The sequence below is a fragment of the Coloeus monedula genome (assembly GCF_965178545.1).
Source record: "Coloeus monedula genome assembly, chromosome: 4".
In the NCBI taxonomy this organism is placed as follows: Eukaryota; Metazoa; Chordata; class Aves; order Passeriformes; family Corvidae; genus Coloeus; species Coloeus monedula.
Genome location: NC_138784.1, coordinates 68,730,105 through 68,747,813, shown reverse-complemented (window position 1 = coordinate 68,747,813; position 17,709 = coordinate 68,730,105).

The following is a 17,709-nucleotide window of genomic DNA, read 5'->3' as shown; positions in this document are numbered from 1 at the left end:
AAAAAAATTAAACAAAAGAAATACTTCATGCTACTGGTGAGGGCAAATCATTCTCTTAGAGAGTGAGCTAAATAGTGCCCTGGTAAGGGAGCATAAATTGGATCTACCTTGAGTCAGATATATATTTGAAGAAAATTGGTGTAATTTCCCTTTGACAAATGAAAAAGTCATTTATACTCCTTGCAGCTCTGTCTCATTTATTTCAATGAAGTTATTCTGCATTTATGTGGGTGTAACCCAGAACAGCATTTACTTCACTGCTAAGGTAGTAACTTCTCTGCTCCTAATCCTGTGATAGCTGGTAGCAAAAATAGTTTGTGGGATACTGGCATGAATGGAACAGGAAAAAGAGGAGAGGAGAGGAGAGGAGAGGAGAGGAGAGGAGAGGAGAGGAGAGGAGAGGAGAGGAGAGGAGAGGAGAGGAGAGGAGAGGAGAGGAGAGGAGAGGAGAGGAGAGGAGAGGAGAGGAGAGGAGAGGAGAGGAGAGGAGAGGAGAGGAAAGGAAAGGAAAGGAAAGGAAAGGAAAGGAAAGGAAAGGAAAGGAAAGGAAAGGAAAGGAAAGGAGAAGAAGCTCTTCACATGCAGAGAAAATAGGTTTTGTTATTTATTGAAGCAATAGGTGGAATCTTACTTGAACCTTTCATTCCCATTGTGCCGGGCACCACAGCACCTTAACCTGAGGTAGAGGCTGTTGAGGCAATAACTTATTTAGCTCTTTTGCACTCCCCTCCCTCCTGCCCCCCAGCTAAACTGTGTTCTGAACAGCCAGACCGCCAACTGGGGCTCCTGGGCTGGTCTGGCTGGAAAGCAGCATACTCCAGCCTAATGCCTTGTACCCACTTCAGTGTTTCTATCATTTCTGTGTGCCAAACACAGCAGAATGCAGTGCAAAGATAAAGGGAGAGACAATATCCTGCTCAAAGAGCTTCCAGCAGAAACAGGCACCTTCCAATGAGGGAAATGGAGAGGCAGTCTGCCTGAGCTCTGACTAGAATAGAAAACTAGAAATAGAAAGTGAACTAGCAGTTCTCGAGACCTGTATGCCTTTACAATGCACTTTTTTTAGACAAAACACATCAGGTAATAATACCTTTCTTAGCTGAGTGCTGGAATTTTTGAGTACTGCCGCCCCAGGATTAATTGCAGTCTTTGGAAATGCTTTGTGTTATCTCTCTGTTACAACTGATGATGATTTGTTTCTGCTTTGCAAGTTTGAGTTGGTTTATTGGAAATTTTATGAGGGTAAAAGAAGTTTATGGGGGTAAAGAGGAAGAATTATCACTGTATGTTAAAGGAAGAGTTATTACCACTACTCATAATAGCAGTGGGAAGGATTATCAGTAGCAAAAGCTCAAGAAGATTACTTGGAATTCATCAACGTACAGTAAACAACCTTTATCTCTTGCAGAATGTCAGTGCATATTTTACAATATAGTTGGTGTTGGTGATCCATGAAAAAAATCTGCTGCAATTTAAGTTTAATCATTCTGAATCTTAGAATTAAATTAATATTCAGTTATCACCAAAAAAAAAAAAAAAAAAAAAGAAAAAAAAAAAGGAAAAAAAAAGCCGCTTAAGAAAGGAACAGGGAAAAGCACTGTAATTTCATTTCAGTCTAATTCCAATTTAAAATCTTTGTATCAGCATCCCCTTGGCAAGTTTTCAGTAGATTCATAAGACTCAGCAGAGCAGTATGAGCATGCAGATAACAGACACGAGATCACTAAGCAAACTAGTTTCAAAAGCTTCTGGTTTACATTAAATACTTTTTTAAAAGTACAGAATATATTCCTGAATTTCCTATGTCACTGTCATAAATATCAACTGATTAAATGTTGTTCTTATTTAACAAAAGTACAGATTCTTCCAGCATATTCACAGGCAGACACACAAGCTCGTCCTGTTGACAGAGATTAAACTCAGCACAGCCAGGATTTAAAAAAAGGGTAATGAAGATAGTATTAATGAAATTTATGTGAGGATTTCTTCTGGTAAGAAAAAATAAAGTAACCAGAATGAGGTTACATGTGACAAAAACATTTCATATTCTGCTGGAAATTTCTTGGATAATGTGAAGATAGGCATCCTATAATATAGTGAAAAGATGTAAAAGACCGTGTAAAGAAAACAAACCTGTCTAGGATGTGATGGAATTACATGAACTAATATTAGTTTTGCCCTTGGAAATTTATATTCACATTTATAGTTATAAATATAAAATCAGATTTATAAATCAAAAATACCCTGAGATGAATTCTGTACCAACTCTTTTCTTGCTATTCACTCATCAATGGCAGGTTTCAAATCAGCCTCTCCTGGAACTTAGGAATGTGAGTGATGCCCTGTTCTCTTTCACACTTTTTATGCAGCTTTGTTCAGTAACTGTATGGAGTCATAGCATATGTATATATACTATAACATATATATATATTTTTATATAAAAGTATGCATACAACAACACACAATATTCTCAGATCTCTGATCAAGGTGCCTCCTTTTGGAAAGAATTCTTGGTTATTAGAGAAAAAAAAACTCCCCAAGACAAAATGACATGCTAGTTATACATTCCGCCTCGTTTTCAAGACACTTGTACTATGAGTTTGTTTTGAAGTCACTCTTTTGCAATACAGTTATGTTAATGGAAATTAGGGCTGGAATTACAAAGATGGAAAACTGTGAAAAATAAAAATTCGGGATGCTCTGGATCATTAAAAAGGATAATTAACATTGTTTTGCAAAAACTATGGAAAGCTCATGCAAATTACATCTTATTTTAAATAAACTTGCTATGCATATATACATACTAATTTTGAAAGATGAGTTTCTAATTTTTAGGAGATAAGTTGGAAAATTAATGCTCTCATATTGATGTATTTATTATATTTAGGCATTTACTATGTTTAGGAAACTTAGATTCTCCTGTTCAAGGTACAAATCAATCATGGACAAAGCCACCTTTCCCAAAGGCACCCAGCAATGTGTCTCAGGTCTCACCTGGAGGATCATCTCAGGGATATGCAGTGCAGGCAAATTAATCACAGTGCTTGTTCAACCTTCAAAGTCAGCTGAGTTAACAAAACAAGTTAATAGTGATTAAAAAAAAAAAATTGTATGAGGGCAATCCTAGTAAACAGGAGTAGTGACTGACCTACTCTTGGAAGAAGAAAGATCTAATTTTCCCCTCACACATTGCATCTACAACCAAAAACCCTAGTTCTTTAAGATGAGAAGGGAATGTGCCATACCAGTGGAAGGAAGTTCACACTAGCAGCATTGCAGCCACACAGCTGTTCCAGTGGATCCCTAAGAAAATGTTTTTCTTAAAAGACATTTATATCAACACATACTGACAGACCCTGACACAAGTTCCTGTGCATACTTTTCAGTGGCAGTACACTGGTGTATTCTGCTTTCATTTACAGGTGGTCCAGCATTACTTTCCTGAACTGTAGAAATCTTGCTTTACATAGAATTAACACTTCAGTTGACAAAACATTTATTTTCTCCTTTTGGTACATGATTCAGGATGAACATAGCTCTTCCACCTTTCACATAGTATATTTCCAGCTTTCAAAGCAGCTCTTTGGAAAAGGTGCATTTTCTGGTGGGCTTTGGCATGTGGCCTCAGCAGGCAGCAGTGGAAGGTGAGCCCTCAGTGAGACACAGCAGGAAGCACAGAGGGATTAAGATCACTCACAGCCTAAGGTAGTGCCTGATACAGACCATGTTAGCGAGCACATTTCTCCTTTCTGCTGAGAACTTTATTGAAACATTTTGGTTTTAACAGTACATAATTTCCTAACACAGTTCCATGTCTTTGAAATTCACCAGTGGTATCTTGACTGCAAGGAGTCCATCCTCCAACAGCTTCCAAGCCTCCACTCAGGTGACAACTGCAGTCAACTTCCATCATACTGTTCTTTAAATCTTGTCTTACCATGCAACCTCTTTACTTTGACCTTCAAGCCAACCAGGATCATGTGTCCTGACCAAACCATGTGACAAACTTGAATTTACTTAGTCTGTATTTTTCAAGGTAATGGGATGAACTCCTGTGTCAAGCAGGGTCTCCAGCAGCCTCAGCCTGCAGGCACTGCTAAGTCTGCTAAGTGGTGTGAAGATATAATTGTGATAATAATAGCACTGCTGAATCTCTATTGAACTAAGGTGTTCTGCTACACTTTTGACCCCTGCACATTTATACACCTTGTCCTGACTCCTCAAATGTTTTCAAAAGGGCTGTTTGTTGCTGCAGTGTCCTTGATGTGCACTTCTGGAGGCTGAGCCAGCGGGTGCTGCAGTGCTTGACAATCTTTAAATGCTTCAATGCTCTTGAATACCTGATTTATTTTGTAGCCTTCCTTCTTTTTGAAGCAGCTTTGAAAATGGTAAGACGTACCCAACAGCAGTTCTCAGGCACTTAATGGCCACTGCTTCCGATCAAGTTGGCAGCATCTGTTTGCCAAATGACAAACACAGCCTGGGTCAGGTAAGCTCCGGGTCTCCACGTAACAAATCTGGAGGTGAGCAGAGTTGTTTTTTTCTCTCTCTCATAAAGCTGCCGTTGGCACTACTATGGAAAGCAACAATGTTATTCCGGGGTACAGCTTTGTCTTGTCAAGAATGGCAAAGGTGTTTTCACCTATTGTATGTCAACATGACTGAGATCCACTTACTGCTTGGCCTACATCTTTTCAAAGAGCCTTCCTAGAATAAAAAATTCTCTCTTATCTCTTTGAATTGCTACTTTGATCACTTCTTTCATCTCTTAAACAGTGACCCATGCTTTCTGATGTTCATCTGGACTAACAAAGCATTTTTAATGATTGACGTTGTATTTACACATCTCATGATCTCTAACTGCACTGTCACAGAATATTTCTTCATCACCTTGACTTCTATAAATGTCTATGCTCTTTATAGATACCTTTAACTTTTGCTGTAGTATCTAAGATTAAGAGGTTCATGGTGTAGGTAGTAATCAGTAGGTAGAGATGAAACACTATTCTGGAGCACTGTGAGGTGCTCTCGTTTTATTCACAGCATGTTTGTTGCCCATGAATTCTGTATTATGTGTTTATCAACAGATAGATTCAGCATTGATTGGTCAGGGCAAAGAGGGAATTACAGGCAATATGAATAACAGACAAATGTAAAGTAAACTGCGCTTTCCACTGTATACCAGGTAATCATTACTATTTTCTCTCTCCTTTTTATTGCTTTTAAAGTGGAAACTGTGACTTTGTACTATTATTTAGAATGTTCCTGTTTGTGAAGGCACTGGGACCAGAGACTCATTCTGCTGGATTCTGTGTGCACACAGAATTTGTTTTCCAATGTAAATATTTATGAAATCTTTGGCGATGGAAGGGGATGCACCAGTGGCAGCACAATATGCAACACAAACACAGGCAAAAATGCAAAAGTTATATTATGCATATCATATAGAATCAAGCCACATCATATGAAATGCAGTCTTTTTCATGACTGAGCTGGTCATTCATAAGCACTGCCTTGATGATCCTATGCTGATGCATCTAGAGTAAGCACTTATCTGTCTCCAGTGATAATATATAGAAGCATTAGAAAAATCACAGTCTCAGCTTACTGTCCTTGAAACATTAAATTCAACAGTTACCACCACTAACCTCATTAATTCCAAAACATTACTTAAAGCATGCATGTTAAACAAATTCAGTTAACTTCGTTGGAATAATCTAAAAATATGGACACAGTCCATTATTTCAGCTCAGTTAATCAGAAATAGCTCTTTAAAGTCAGTAGCTTATATTTCATAGAAACTTGCTTCCTATAAATATTTTCATAGCTTCACTTTCCATATTTTCACTTTTATATTTAACAGAACCATTCAATAGCTTTTCTGCTTATAATATGAATTCTGTTTTTACTAAACAGTTTTACATATTCAAAATTCACTAAAGAACATGTTCAAAGGATAGTGTTATAAATGAAAAACTAGTTGAATTTGCAGGAAGAAATACTTGTGATTTGAAAATATAATGTCATTGAAACCAAGGAATTATCATTAAGATTACTTTAACTATGAAATTACAGTTCTGAAAGTGTAAAATAATGCTCCTTTAATATATTAGCTATAACACTATTTTTTTTGTTAACGTTCAATTTCATTAAAATCAGAACAAAACAACACTTTTAAAATGACATCTTGAAATTACAGTTTTCTTTTTTTTTTTTAAACTTGAAAATGTTAAAGAAAAAAAAGTTATGTGACTTCTGATGCAGAGCTTTTGGGATTTTTTTTTTTTTTCATTATAGACTCAGATTTAGACTAAAAAAGAATTTAAAAGTTTTATCATGCCCCGAGTGATAAAGCAGCAATGTCACTAAGTGATCATGTACAAAATTTCTCTATGAAGCAGTTGTGTAATTGTAAAGCGAAGAGGTTCCCAATCAGTACCTCTTTAATGAGTTAAGCCAACATTAAAAGGAAGGCACAGCCCATGGTGGAAATAAATAAACTTTGGTGGAAGATTGCAGTGCAGCCAAAGGCAACTCTATGGATTCAAGGGTGTTGCAGTGAGGTTGTGGAGCTGCAGCTCTACCAATATGTGATGGTTTATTGGAGACATGGGAATGAGATGCTGTGGGATCAGGAGGGATCTGGGGCAGGAATAGAATCTGTGGGTAGAGTGAAATGGGTAGAAAAAGCCAGAAACTGCAGCACCCAAATCTAATTTAGTGAAGACTGAGGGTTATTGCTCACTGAAGAGTAAACCAATTTACAGTAAAGGTCATATCTACTGCACTGGGATATACATTTTTAATGAAAATAGCAGGGATTGTGGATGCTCATGAATGAATAACTGTGCATGAAGACCATCAGTACTGCTGTAACAAACAGATAATGCCCATAGTTCGCCTTTTGAAGCTATTAATCTTCTAACTGATGTCTGGTATCAATATCCTATACTGTTCCTAACTATACAATCAACCACATATTGTCTTAAAAACTATATGGTCAAAAGAGATTTTCATGCTAGTGCACCTTTAATTTAGGAAGAATGTTTTTCTCTGACAGTAAGCCTTTTAGTCACAGATGTTTAGCTTGGTGAAATGAAATAGTTCCCAGTATGCTGAAAGTCTGTCTATGATTAAATGTAATCACTTTTTAATTAACTGGAATTTTCAATATCTTGCAAGTACTCTTTATGAAGTTTTATTCAAATGAGGACATGGTTTACTTTAGTTTTTAAAGTTTGGAGCTCAGAGAAAAGGCAACCAAAGAGACAGTACAGATAAAATGAAGATTAGCACAAAAAGAATGATGCACAAAATCTGCCTAAAGGCTGTGCAGGGTGTATGCACAGAAATGGACCTTGAGCAAGACCTTAACTGTGTATTTGTCTGATAGAAACACCTGTACAGCTGTTCATATGTATCATTATCTTAACTCTAATGTTGTTATTAATTATTATGGTTAAAACTGTAAATGAGTGTATGTGTAGAGCAGTTTCAGCCCCCTCAAGCAGTGGCACAGAGAGCTCCATGTGTGACATCTCCCCAGGTGGACTGGCAGTCCTCCCCCAGAAAGTATCACAGGTGCTGTGCTTCAGCAATGCACTACAGAAGTCTCCAGGGCATCATGAGCCAGATAAAAACTTTCAAAGCCTCATGAAGCATAGAACTGCATTATTACAAATTTACCTTCCTGGATCAACGGGCAGACAAATAGAAAACCATTATAAACCAGAGCAGAAAACCTACTATTATTTCTTTTGAAAAGATCAAAGCTAAACCTTTTCCCTCCAAAAATACATAAAAATTTCTTTTAATAATAACCAAGGATTTTGTTCTCCCAAACTGAAAAATCTCAATTATATAAAGGACAAACCTTTCATTTCAGTAAATACGTACTATGGAGCAGTGCTTTAATATCATATAAATGTTATAAATACGATATAAAAAGCAGTATTATAAAATAATACTGAACATTATTAAATGAAAACTAAAATTTTAATTACCTTTTATCTCATTAAAAGAGAGATATTCCAAATATATTTTAGAAAATGAAAGAAAAATTTTAACACTTTTTTGGAATTTTTGACACAAAACTTAACTAAAATCAACAGTGATGTATTAAATATTTTGTTTTTAATTGAATTTATCTTCTGAATAATCATCTCTATATAGCTCTCCTCTTTCAAACAAACATTGTGTTGAACATGCATGAAATTAATTTAAATATATTCCTACATTTTTTGCTCTAGTGGTTATTAATGCTATTCTTCTGGCGTCTAAGTGGGCATTTAGAATGCCACCCACCCACCATTCCCTCTGAGGAGAATTCTCAATCTATTGTATAATCAAATGGAGCAGGAAAGTCTCAGTCTAATTCTTGATGCAGATAAGATGAGACAGATGTATTTCAAGGCTTGGAAATGTATCTGAGAAAGGCATCTAAACAATAAAAACCAATTTACTTGATTCAGGCTCAGGCCAAGCTTCCCTGATTGCACAGGTCCAGAGGGAAGAGGCAATCCCTGCAGTCAGCTTCTTGGCTTAGACTAAAAGAAAAGCTCAGTTTGGGAAGTAAAGATTACACGGTCCTTTCAACGCCCCTGATCTGTTTGAGCTGGGTGTCAGCCCTCTGGTCACAGGGTGGATGTTTTGTCAGGCAGGAGCAATCCTCCTTGCCCTCAGGAGTATGGGTGAAAGGAGGTAAATCATCCATTTTGCTACTTTTCTTGGGATTTGTGAGGTGCTTCTGCAAAACAGCAGTGGCACTGCCTGCACCTTTGCTGGGGTGGCATAGCTCAGGGGAGTTTGGGATAGCAGATGCATAATCATTATATGTGAAAATATTTCTGTCTCTGAGAATTAATCGCAGCAACTTAAGGGATGCCCAAATTGTCTCTCTGCCCCCCATCTACATGGTGACATTCTCTGAGGGAAAGTGTTTCCTGCACCCAACAAGGTGAAGGAAGAAACCATGGTGAGGAGGAAGCTCTTTCTGTCCTTCCCACAGACTGGCAGCAACATGGATTTTTGTGTTGGCAGCGTAAGAGTCTGTGATGGTCACGAAATGGGACTGCAACCAGCAAGTATCCGGTGGCAGGAGCTGGGAAGGGGCGGCATTGGAACAAGTAAAAAGCAAAGGAGTTTCCTTCCTTAGGAAGAGAAGAGAGCAATTGGCTTGATTTAAAAAGGCCTAGCTTCTAAGCTCTAATTAAAACTTCAAATGAAGGGGAAGGGAGGATGAAGGGAATGTGATTGTAGCACTTTCTTCTGCAAAAACTGCTCAGTCCGGGGGTCCCATTCATCTCCAGGAGGACATTCCGCCCTCACAAAACCAGCCCAGCCTGGCACCAGCCTGCACAACCCTGGCTGCTCGTTAGAGCCAGGCACAAGTGCTCAAAGGACGTGTGAGCTGGATGAAAGGGACATTGGCACAGCTGTGTGGGGAAGTAGCTGTCACTCGTGGCTGTACCAGCATGGGGCTTTCGTGAACAGCAAAGCTGCTTCTCGTCTCTCAGATGCTCTCTATGGCCTCATTGCCAAGATCACCATTCACACTTTTCACTGAAGTTGAGGATGGGATTCCTTCCAAAGAAGGGTCAGGGTGGGGAAGCTGCAAGACTGAAATCTGTTTTCAAAATGAGAGATCTGCTTCATAGTACAGACACTGTCAGCCTGTGGCTTGGAGTGTGGACCAGGTTTGAGCACACATGTACAGAGCCTGGGTGAAGCAAAGATAGTTTACTACTGGTGAATTCATAGAAAAAACAGTGCTCAGAAAGCACCAAGGCCAAGTGTGGCATAGGGTGGGCTGCCAGCCATGTACTTAGGGAAAGCTAATGGAGAAAATGTGTGGGAAATTACAGCCACTGCTATGGCATGTGAAGGAGAGGTGTTAAATTTGTAGGGGGCATAGGTTAATGCAGAGGAATCCCAAATGCACGCTGGATATACATTTCCATTTTACCCATAATAACCTTTCCACTTCCCATTTAGGCCTGAAGGCACAAGCTGTGGGTTACCTCCAGTCAGATTGTGTCCAAAACCCATCTCTATATGTAAGGATATTTTCCACTCTGTAAGAGCAATCTGACCTGTGCTACCTGTGCAGCAGGTGTGAGCCTGATTCCACTTTGGGCAAAGCTGCTGCTTGCCAGTGATACAGGCAATTAAGGTTTGGATGGGAGTGTGAGCTCAAGCCTGCAGCTCCCTAGCAGCACAGACATAGTCTGAATTTCCTTTCCTCAGGGAGGTTATCTCCTCCCCTGAATAAATATATAGCTATTCTTGCTGTGTACATCTCCCCATTGCCACTGAGAGCATCTATACATCAATAGGGTTCTATATTTTTAAATTAATGCATCATTATGTACTGTCACAGTGCTGGTAATGCAGACTTTTCTCCATTAACATATTTTTCAAAAAGTTTTTATGCTGCTAAAAGAAAAACTGCCTTGAAAAATGTTTCTTTCTCCCACAAAATATTTCAGTTTAAAATATTGCCATTAATATTAATAATAATACTCTAAGAAGTATTCTTGCTTTTTCTAAAGTGGCAATTGAAAGTAGTCCTGAAAGATTTTTATTTTCTTTCAGTGTTGTCTTTCTCAGATCGTGTATCTGGCAGAAGAGAGTGCCTATGGGGAAAAGGGGAGAGACAAGACCACAGTCACTAACATAGGGTATTTTAATACAGAATCCAAATGAGTGCTGCAGCCTTTGTTTGGGTAATAAAGGAACAACTGATGTAATGATAATATACGATAAAAAATAGCCAATGTTTTGATACAATAATGCTCCCATTGCTATAGGGATTTTTCTGCAGTTATTTAGTTGTGTAAATCATGTGTGTATATATATATATAAATAAAACCAAGCTTCATGCCAAACCTTCAGGCAATTTTTACAGCCATTAGCAAGGCAAACATCAAGTACAGGAAGTTTCTTAACAGAAAAATTAAAGAAAAGCAGGAAAAAAAGTCCTTTTTACAAGCTTAAACTACCCAGACAAGGCATCTTCTATCTGCAGGCACACAAACATACTGGAAAACAAAGCCTGTCCTGAATAGCTAACAATAAATCTAGAATCATAGAGCTGGGCTTTAAGGGGTCCTCTTACAACCTGCACTGAAGCAGCACCAAAATATATGTAGCACCCTGTATCTCAACTGTCCTTGAGAACCTTCAGTACAGCACCTCCTCAAGGCTTTTCCAGTATTTCATACATATTGGGAGTGTTATTGTATAACATTCATCTTAAATTGGCACATTTTTCATAAAACTTCTTATTCTATACCAAGGACTGTGGAAAATAATGAATCACTGAGTTTTTTAGTACAAACTGTATGTACTGGAAGACTGATAACTCTATTGGTCACTCCTGTCTTTTTCAAATTGAGCCCAGATTATTCAACTTAATCTTGCTAATCTTGTAGGGTTCCTTGCTTCTCTTAAACCAACACTAAAGCTGATATACAGTCTAGATAAAGCCTTGTGATGGACAAACAGCATTGAACCATGAAGGAAAAAAAATAAAAGAAAGGCTTGCTCTGTCAAGCTCATCATACATACAACCAACTAAGAGCTGGTTTGCCTCTATTGATCAAAGACCTTTACACAGATCAAGGCAGCTCCTGCCCTCCATGGCGAGTTAGCACCACTGAGGACATAGACACTGCTACCCTCATTTGCACAATGTGAGAGCCTGCCCTGAAAATCTCTCTGAGTTGTTTTAGATTTCTATTCTGTAGAAGAAAGAGTATTACAGATCTTGCAGTAATTAAGCTCTGCATACTGCATCTTCCAGCCAAATGCTTTCATTTTTAATAACCATTTATTTTCTCCTTTTTATATTTTTTTCTTTTTGCCTCTGCAGAGTGCAGCAGCTCAAGATTCAATGGTGCTCGAACAGGGGAGGCTTTGTAAACTGAATCAATAATGCTTAAAATTTAATTAAGCTGTTGCATCTGAAGAACTGACTCCAAAAAGTATATGTGATCCATCATGATACAGCTAGTGCTGTTTCAACTACAGCAATATAAAAGTGCCCATCCTTTCATTGTAAGCCTTTGGCAACATGATATTTTTTCTGCAGAGACACAGAAGAAAAGAACAAAATCCAGCCAGGAACTCCCTGCAGTTTACTTTGAAGTGTTCAGCACTCTTTGACCTTCATAGCTAAGCATCCCTTCAAGCCCTACAAAACATGCATGGATTTCTGATCCCTAAATGTTTGATTTTCTCAAGGTGTTTGGCTGTCCTTGCAGAGAATTATCACTGGAAAGGAGAGCAGGAAGAATGTGAGTCAGGGCAATCCCAAGCACAAATACAGGCTGGGAGAATGAATTGAGAGTGAGATTTGGGGATATTTGTTGATGAGAAGCTCAGCATGACCCGGCAATGTCTGCTTGTGACCCAGAAAGCCAACTGTATCCTGGGCTGCAGAAAAGAAGGGTGGCCAGCAGGTCAAGGGAGGGCATTCTTCCCCTGTACTCTGTTCTCGTGACCCTACCTGGAGTGCTGTGTCCAGCTCTGGAACTCTCACCATAAGAAGGACATGGATCTTCTCGACTGAGTCCAGAGAAGGGACATGAAGATGCTCAGAGAGCTGGAGCACCTCTCCTATGGAGACAGGCTGAGAGAATTGGAATTATTCAGCCCAGAGAAGAAATGGCTTTGTGGAGACCTTACAGAACCTTCTGGTACCTAAAGGGGCAACCAGAGCTGGAGAAGGACAGTGGACAAGGGCTTGTGGTGACAGCACAAGGGGGAAATGGCTTTGGGCTGAAAGAGGGTAGGTTTAGATTAGGTGTCAGGAAGAAACTCTTTACTATGAGGGTGGTGAAGCACTGGAACAGGTTGCCTAGAGAGCTTGTGGATGTCCCTCCCTGGAAGTGTTCAAGGCCAGTTTGGATGAGGCTTTGAGCAAATGGATCAAGTGTGTGGCATCCCTGCACATGGTGGGGTGTTGAACTAAAAGATCTTACAGGTCACTTCCAATCCACACTATTCTGTGATTCTCTGAGTTGTTTGGGGTATCATTTTTGTGCCTGACTTGTAAAGGGAAAAGAAATTTTCCAGCTCATAAACCCTGAGCAAAGGTGGCTTCTTGAGAAATTGCAAATACCTCTAACACCTTGGGAGAGTGCTTGGGGCTGGGAAGGCACTTCACAAAACACTCACACTAGCTCTTTGGGCTTTGCAAGCAGATCCCTCAGAGCCTGACACATTCATTAAACTAGAAATTGTAAGTAGGCAGCCCAAGCTTTTAAATAAATTTTATTTTATTTTAAAATGTATGTCCTAAATCACCACACAGTTGAACATTTTACCTATCTGGCTTTTCATTCTGAATGTCTTTCATGGGTCTTATTCCAATTAAGTATAAGAAAGAAAAAGGAAAAAAAAAAAAAAAGGAAAAGGAAAAAAAAGGATGTCATGCTTTTGTACATAATGCATGAACAGAACTTTTATAAAATTCTGAAATATTAAAATGGAAGTTTATTATGTTGTATAATGATTAATAATATTATATGAATGTATGAGAAATTTCCTAGAGAGATATTTGAAAAGAACTCAGAACATGGCTTTGTCACAGCTCTTTCAATGCTCTATTTTATGTGTGCCAAAATTATTCTTTTTTAACATGTTCTGCATTTCTCCACATTGTGCTTACTCTGCCTCACCCTGTGTTAGCAACACTGCATTGTATAAGAGCTCGAGGAGAAGGGACAGCTGGTTATGGCAGAGTCAGCTGGTGATGTTGACAAGTTCCTTGATACACTAAAAAGCCAGGGAAAAACAGGTCATGCTGTAAACATCAAAGTTAATTCTCACCAGAGGCTGCGGGAATATGCAGGTCACATGACAAGGTGTTTATACTAAATATCCTAGAGCAGTAATATCACCTCCACCTGGGCATGATTCCTGCTTATTACATGGAATGGGGTAAAAGATCCCTCCCTCCTGCCACCTCCCAGTCACTCTCTGATGTAGGAATGCTTCCCTGAAACATTTACAAAAACACCATAATATACACTCCTTCCTTAAGCTTCTACAAAAATAAAGAAAATATCAGAAGTTTTTACTGAAGTCCACAGAAATATAGCCCGAGTTGCAGAAGTTGACACGGCACCCTAAAAGCTGAGTAGGAGCCTCACCAAGATGCATTACTAAGAAATTACTGACTAGGTTCAAGCTAAGACAGTATTTTTCAATTTATAGACACATAAATTTCATAAAACAGAGTTGTGCTCCAAAAGCATTTCTACTTTGGATCTGTTTTTCCAGTATTATTCATTTTCAAAGGAGTAATTCAAGATTTTTTTGTCATATTTTCAAGATTTGAACATTTTTCCAATCCACAAAGCATAAAAGCTACCACTGCTTCAAAAGTTACTCATAAAGTCATATTTTTTAAAAATACAGGTTACGATGCTGCAAGAAAAGGTACTTTTTCATATATTTTTGAAGTGTTTTTCCATTGACTTTTAGCAAGATAAACTTTCTATATTAGCAATTAGAAATGAAAAGTAGTTATCTTGACAGTTTTTGCAATGTGGTTTGGGAAGTGCTATCTTTTGGAGGATTTGGGATTTTTAGTGCAGAGGGAGAAATCTCAGAAAATTCCCCTACTAGTACTTCTGAGATAATTTCTTTTCTGAAGTATATCTGTAAAAGATGCTGCAGAATGGGTTGGAACAGGGAAATAATTGAACTGGGGTATGGTCAATGCTTTATCTATTTCACTTTACAGCAATTTCTCTGCATAAAAGACCCTAATCAGACAATGCCTGCATTCCTAATGCCCTGCAAAAAAAGAGGAATGTGCTTACCTAGGAGTAAAACATATGGACTATAGGATAGGAAGAAATAGGGTCATAACTCTGGCTCTTAACACCTGTTGGATCCCCAGTAGCCATCAGTATACTGATGTGTGTTTCTTTTGTGAAAGCAGCAGCATCATAAAATTAGTAGTTGTTCAGGGCATAAAGTGGACCACTGTTTCCAAATTTTGTAGCTTTTGGAATATCTAATTCAGGGTCTAAATTTATGGTGCTTTTTCCTACCGTGCCTCCACACACTTGAAAAATTGCCAGCATTTCCTGATCTGGCTTTTACAGGTTGTTTCACAGATCTGCATACTCAGCTCAAGCTATTTAGCTGTATGTACAAGCAATTTGAACAAGCATTTTGTTTCTTCTACTTCATAAAATATCCATCAAGCCTAAATATGCACTCCTGATCATTTTTCCCCCTGAGGTTTTTCTTCAGACTTACTCCATGGTCTCCTTCCTGTCCCTAGTCTCTTATTTCCACTCTGTCTGTTGTTTCCAGCTGACACATTATCCGTTTCATAATCCATGAGCTGTAAGTTATTTCCACAGAGCAACATCAGTTAGCCCTGGATTTTCCAACCTGCCACAATCAGTGACTCCAACACGTTGCCTTGGCTCTCTTCCACTTGCTTTTCCCACCTCCCTTTCCAAAGACTTTCCCTCCAGCATCTGCCTTATTAGGCTGAGGGACAAGCCCCACACTAAGGGACTCTTTTCAAAGCACAACAGGGGCCTCTAAGGAATGCAAATTCCCGAGCATGCCCACTAGAGTTGGTCCAAGGCAAATGAAGGCTCCTGGATACCAGTTCCATGTTTTCCTTATCCTAACTCTTAGAGAGCAATTCCAGTCCCAATGCTCTCAAGTTTCCAGTGCGCATTCCCTATACATAGGGCCTAGGCTAAATGCTTGAGTCGTATGTCAAGGATATCCCTTAACCCTTAGCTTAAATCGTGGAGCAGTGCCATGGTGCTTCACTGAGGAGATTGTCCTCTCCAACAGGTCTCATATCTAAAGCTCACACCTGGGGACACACCGAATGCTGATCTGTGCAGAGCTGTGGCCCCATGCCTGTGAGAGGTCAGTTTAGAGGGATGATCTCACACAGGAGAGAGGATGATACTGTCCCTGCAAAAGGGACCTGCAGTCATTGAAGTAGAGATTGTTCCTCTCCGTAGATAATCTTCATTCTGACTAGTCTTGAACTTGTTAAAATCAGTGACAGGATTGCAGTGGGCTTAAACTGATTTAGAATTTTTCCCACCATATTTGAAAAATGTAAGATTGAGCCTCAGTAAATTTTCCTCCCATTAAAAAAAAATATTAGCAGAAATATACAAAACCCTCAGAAATACTCTGTTCTTCAGAAGACTTTATATGGTAGATGACAATTCAAAATAGACCTATTCTGGTATGTTATTAGGATATAACTGGGCACTTGCTCTGGGAAGATAAAGAGCTGTGCAATCTTGCACTTCTGGAGCCATCTGCTTTCAAACCACATTATATTCAATAAATTCAATAAGAATTCATAAGGAATTTGAAGCTTCTATCAGATCGTCTAGAAGAAAAAAGAAAAGAATTATAAAAAACTTGGAACTGAGTACTTTTTTTTATTCTAAACAAAAATTTGTCTGATACGAGGCTTACTTCTTATTTAAAATGGCCTTGAGAAACTGATCTGAATTCTGCTAGAGGTAAAAAACAGTGTAAGTTTCAAAATCACAAGACAGCCATCTTAAGGACATATCTTGGATAGAAGGACATATGAGGAACAAAATAATTACATATAAATTTAATCTAGGGTAGTTTATGTTCATGACGCAACAGATGAGGCAGTATGAAACTATATTGGTGGGGTAGAAACCTTATTTAAATACATTTGAATAAGTTATTTCCTGAAGTCTGGATAAAAATAGGACAGAGTGTGTGTGGGCTATATTACTGAGACATGTTCCCATTCAAAATAGACATATTTCATCAGTTTTTCCTTTCAATAATCCAATTGTCAGTTTTATAGTCCATAAAAAAAAATGTGCAGAAGGGATAGGAAATGACTTTCATACATGTCCTGACTGCTGAGTTGCTCTGTTTCATTACATTGCCCTGCAGATGACTGACAGCTCTGTAATCAACTTCAGACTGGATTTAGTGGTTCCACATCCCATTCTCTCATTAATTATTGAAGGCATTTTTCTCTGTTGCACGCCGGGTCGTTGTATCCACTGTGCTTATATTTGCATCTCCTGAGCAACGGAGGAGGTGTTGTTGAACTGGGAATCAGTCATCACATGCACACACACAAGAAAAGATGAAGAGGAAGAAAAGTAACATAAAAGAGCCATAAAAGTGTTTGCAAGAGGCCTGGAGCAGCTCCACTGCTACCTGTGAGGTCTCAGCACACTGTGTTCAGAAACAAACCGGTCGCTTACAAGAGAGGTTCTTGTTTTGCAAATGCTTTTTGTTTTATTCTAAACAGAATAGGTTTTGGGTTTTGCTTTTGGGGTTTTTTTTTTACTGTTAATGGTGCTGTTCACCCATTTCTTGCTGTCTGCTTAATTGGACAGTGCAGAAGAAAAAGAAATATTCCTGAGAACCTGCATGTACAAATAGCATCAGAGTAAAATCAGTGCCCTCTAAATGCCATATGTACTTAAGATTATATTTTTTTCTGAATTATTCAGTTAATGCTAAAAAATGCCACGTTCAGAGTTCTTTCTTGGAAGACCAGGTGACTGATCAATTAAATATGCCTATAGAAATAGGTCAGGTACACCTCTTCTCATCCACTCCTTCTCTTGGCAGCTCTGTGCCAAGGTAATTAATATATAGCCTTCTTTGTCAGGCTATAGGTGCCCAGCTAATATATAATAATAT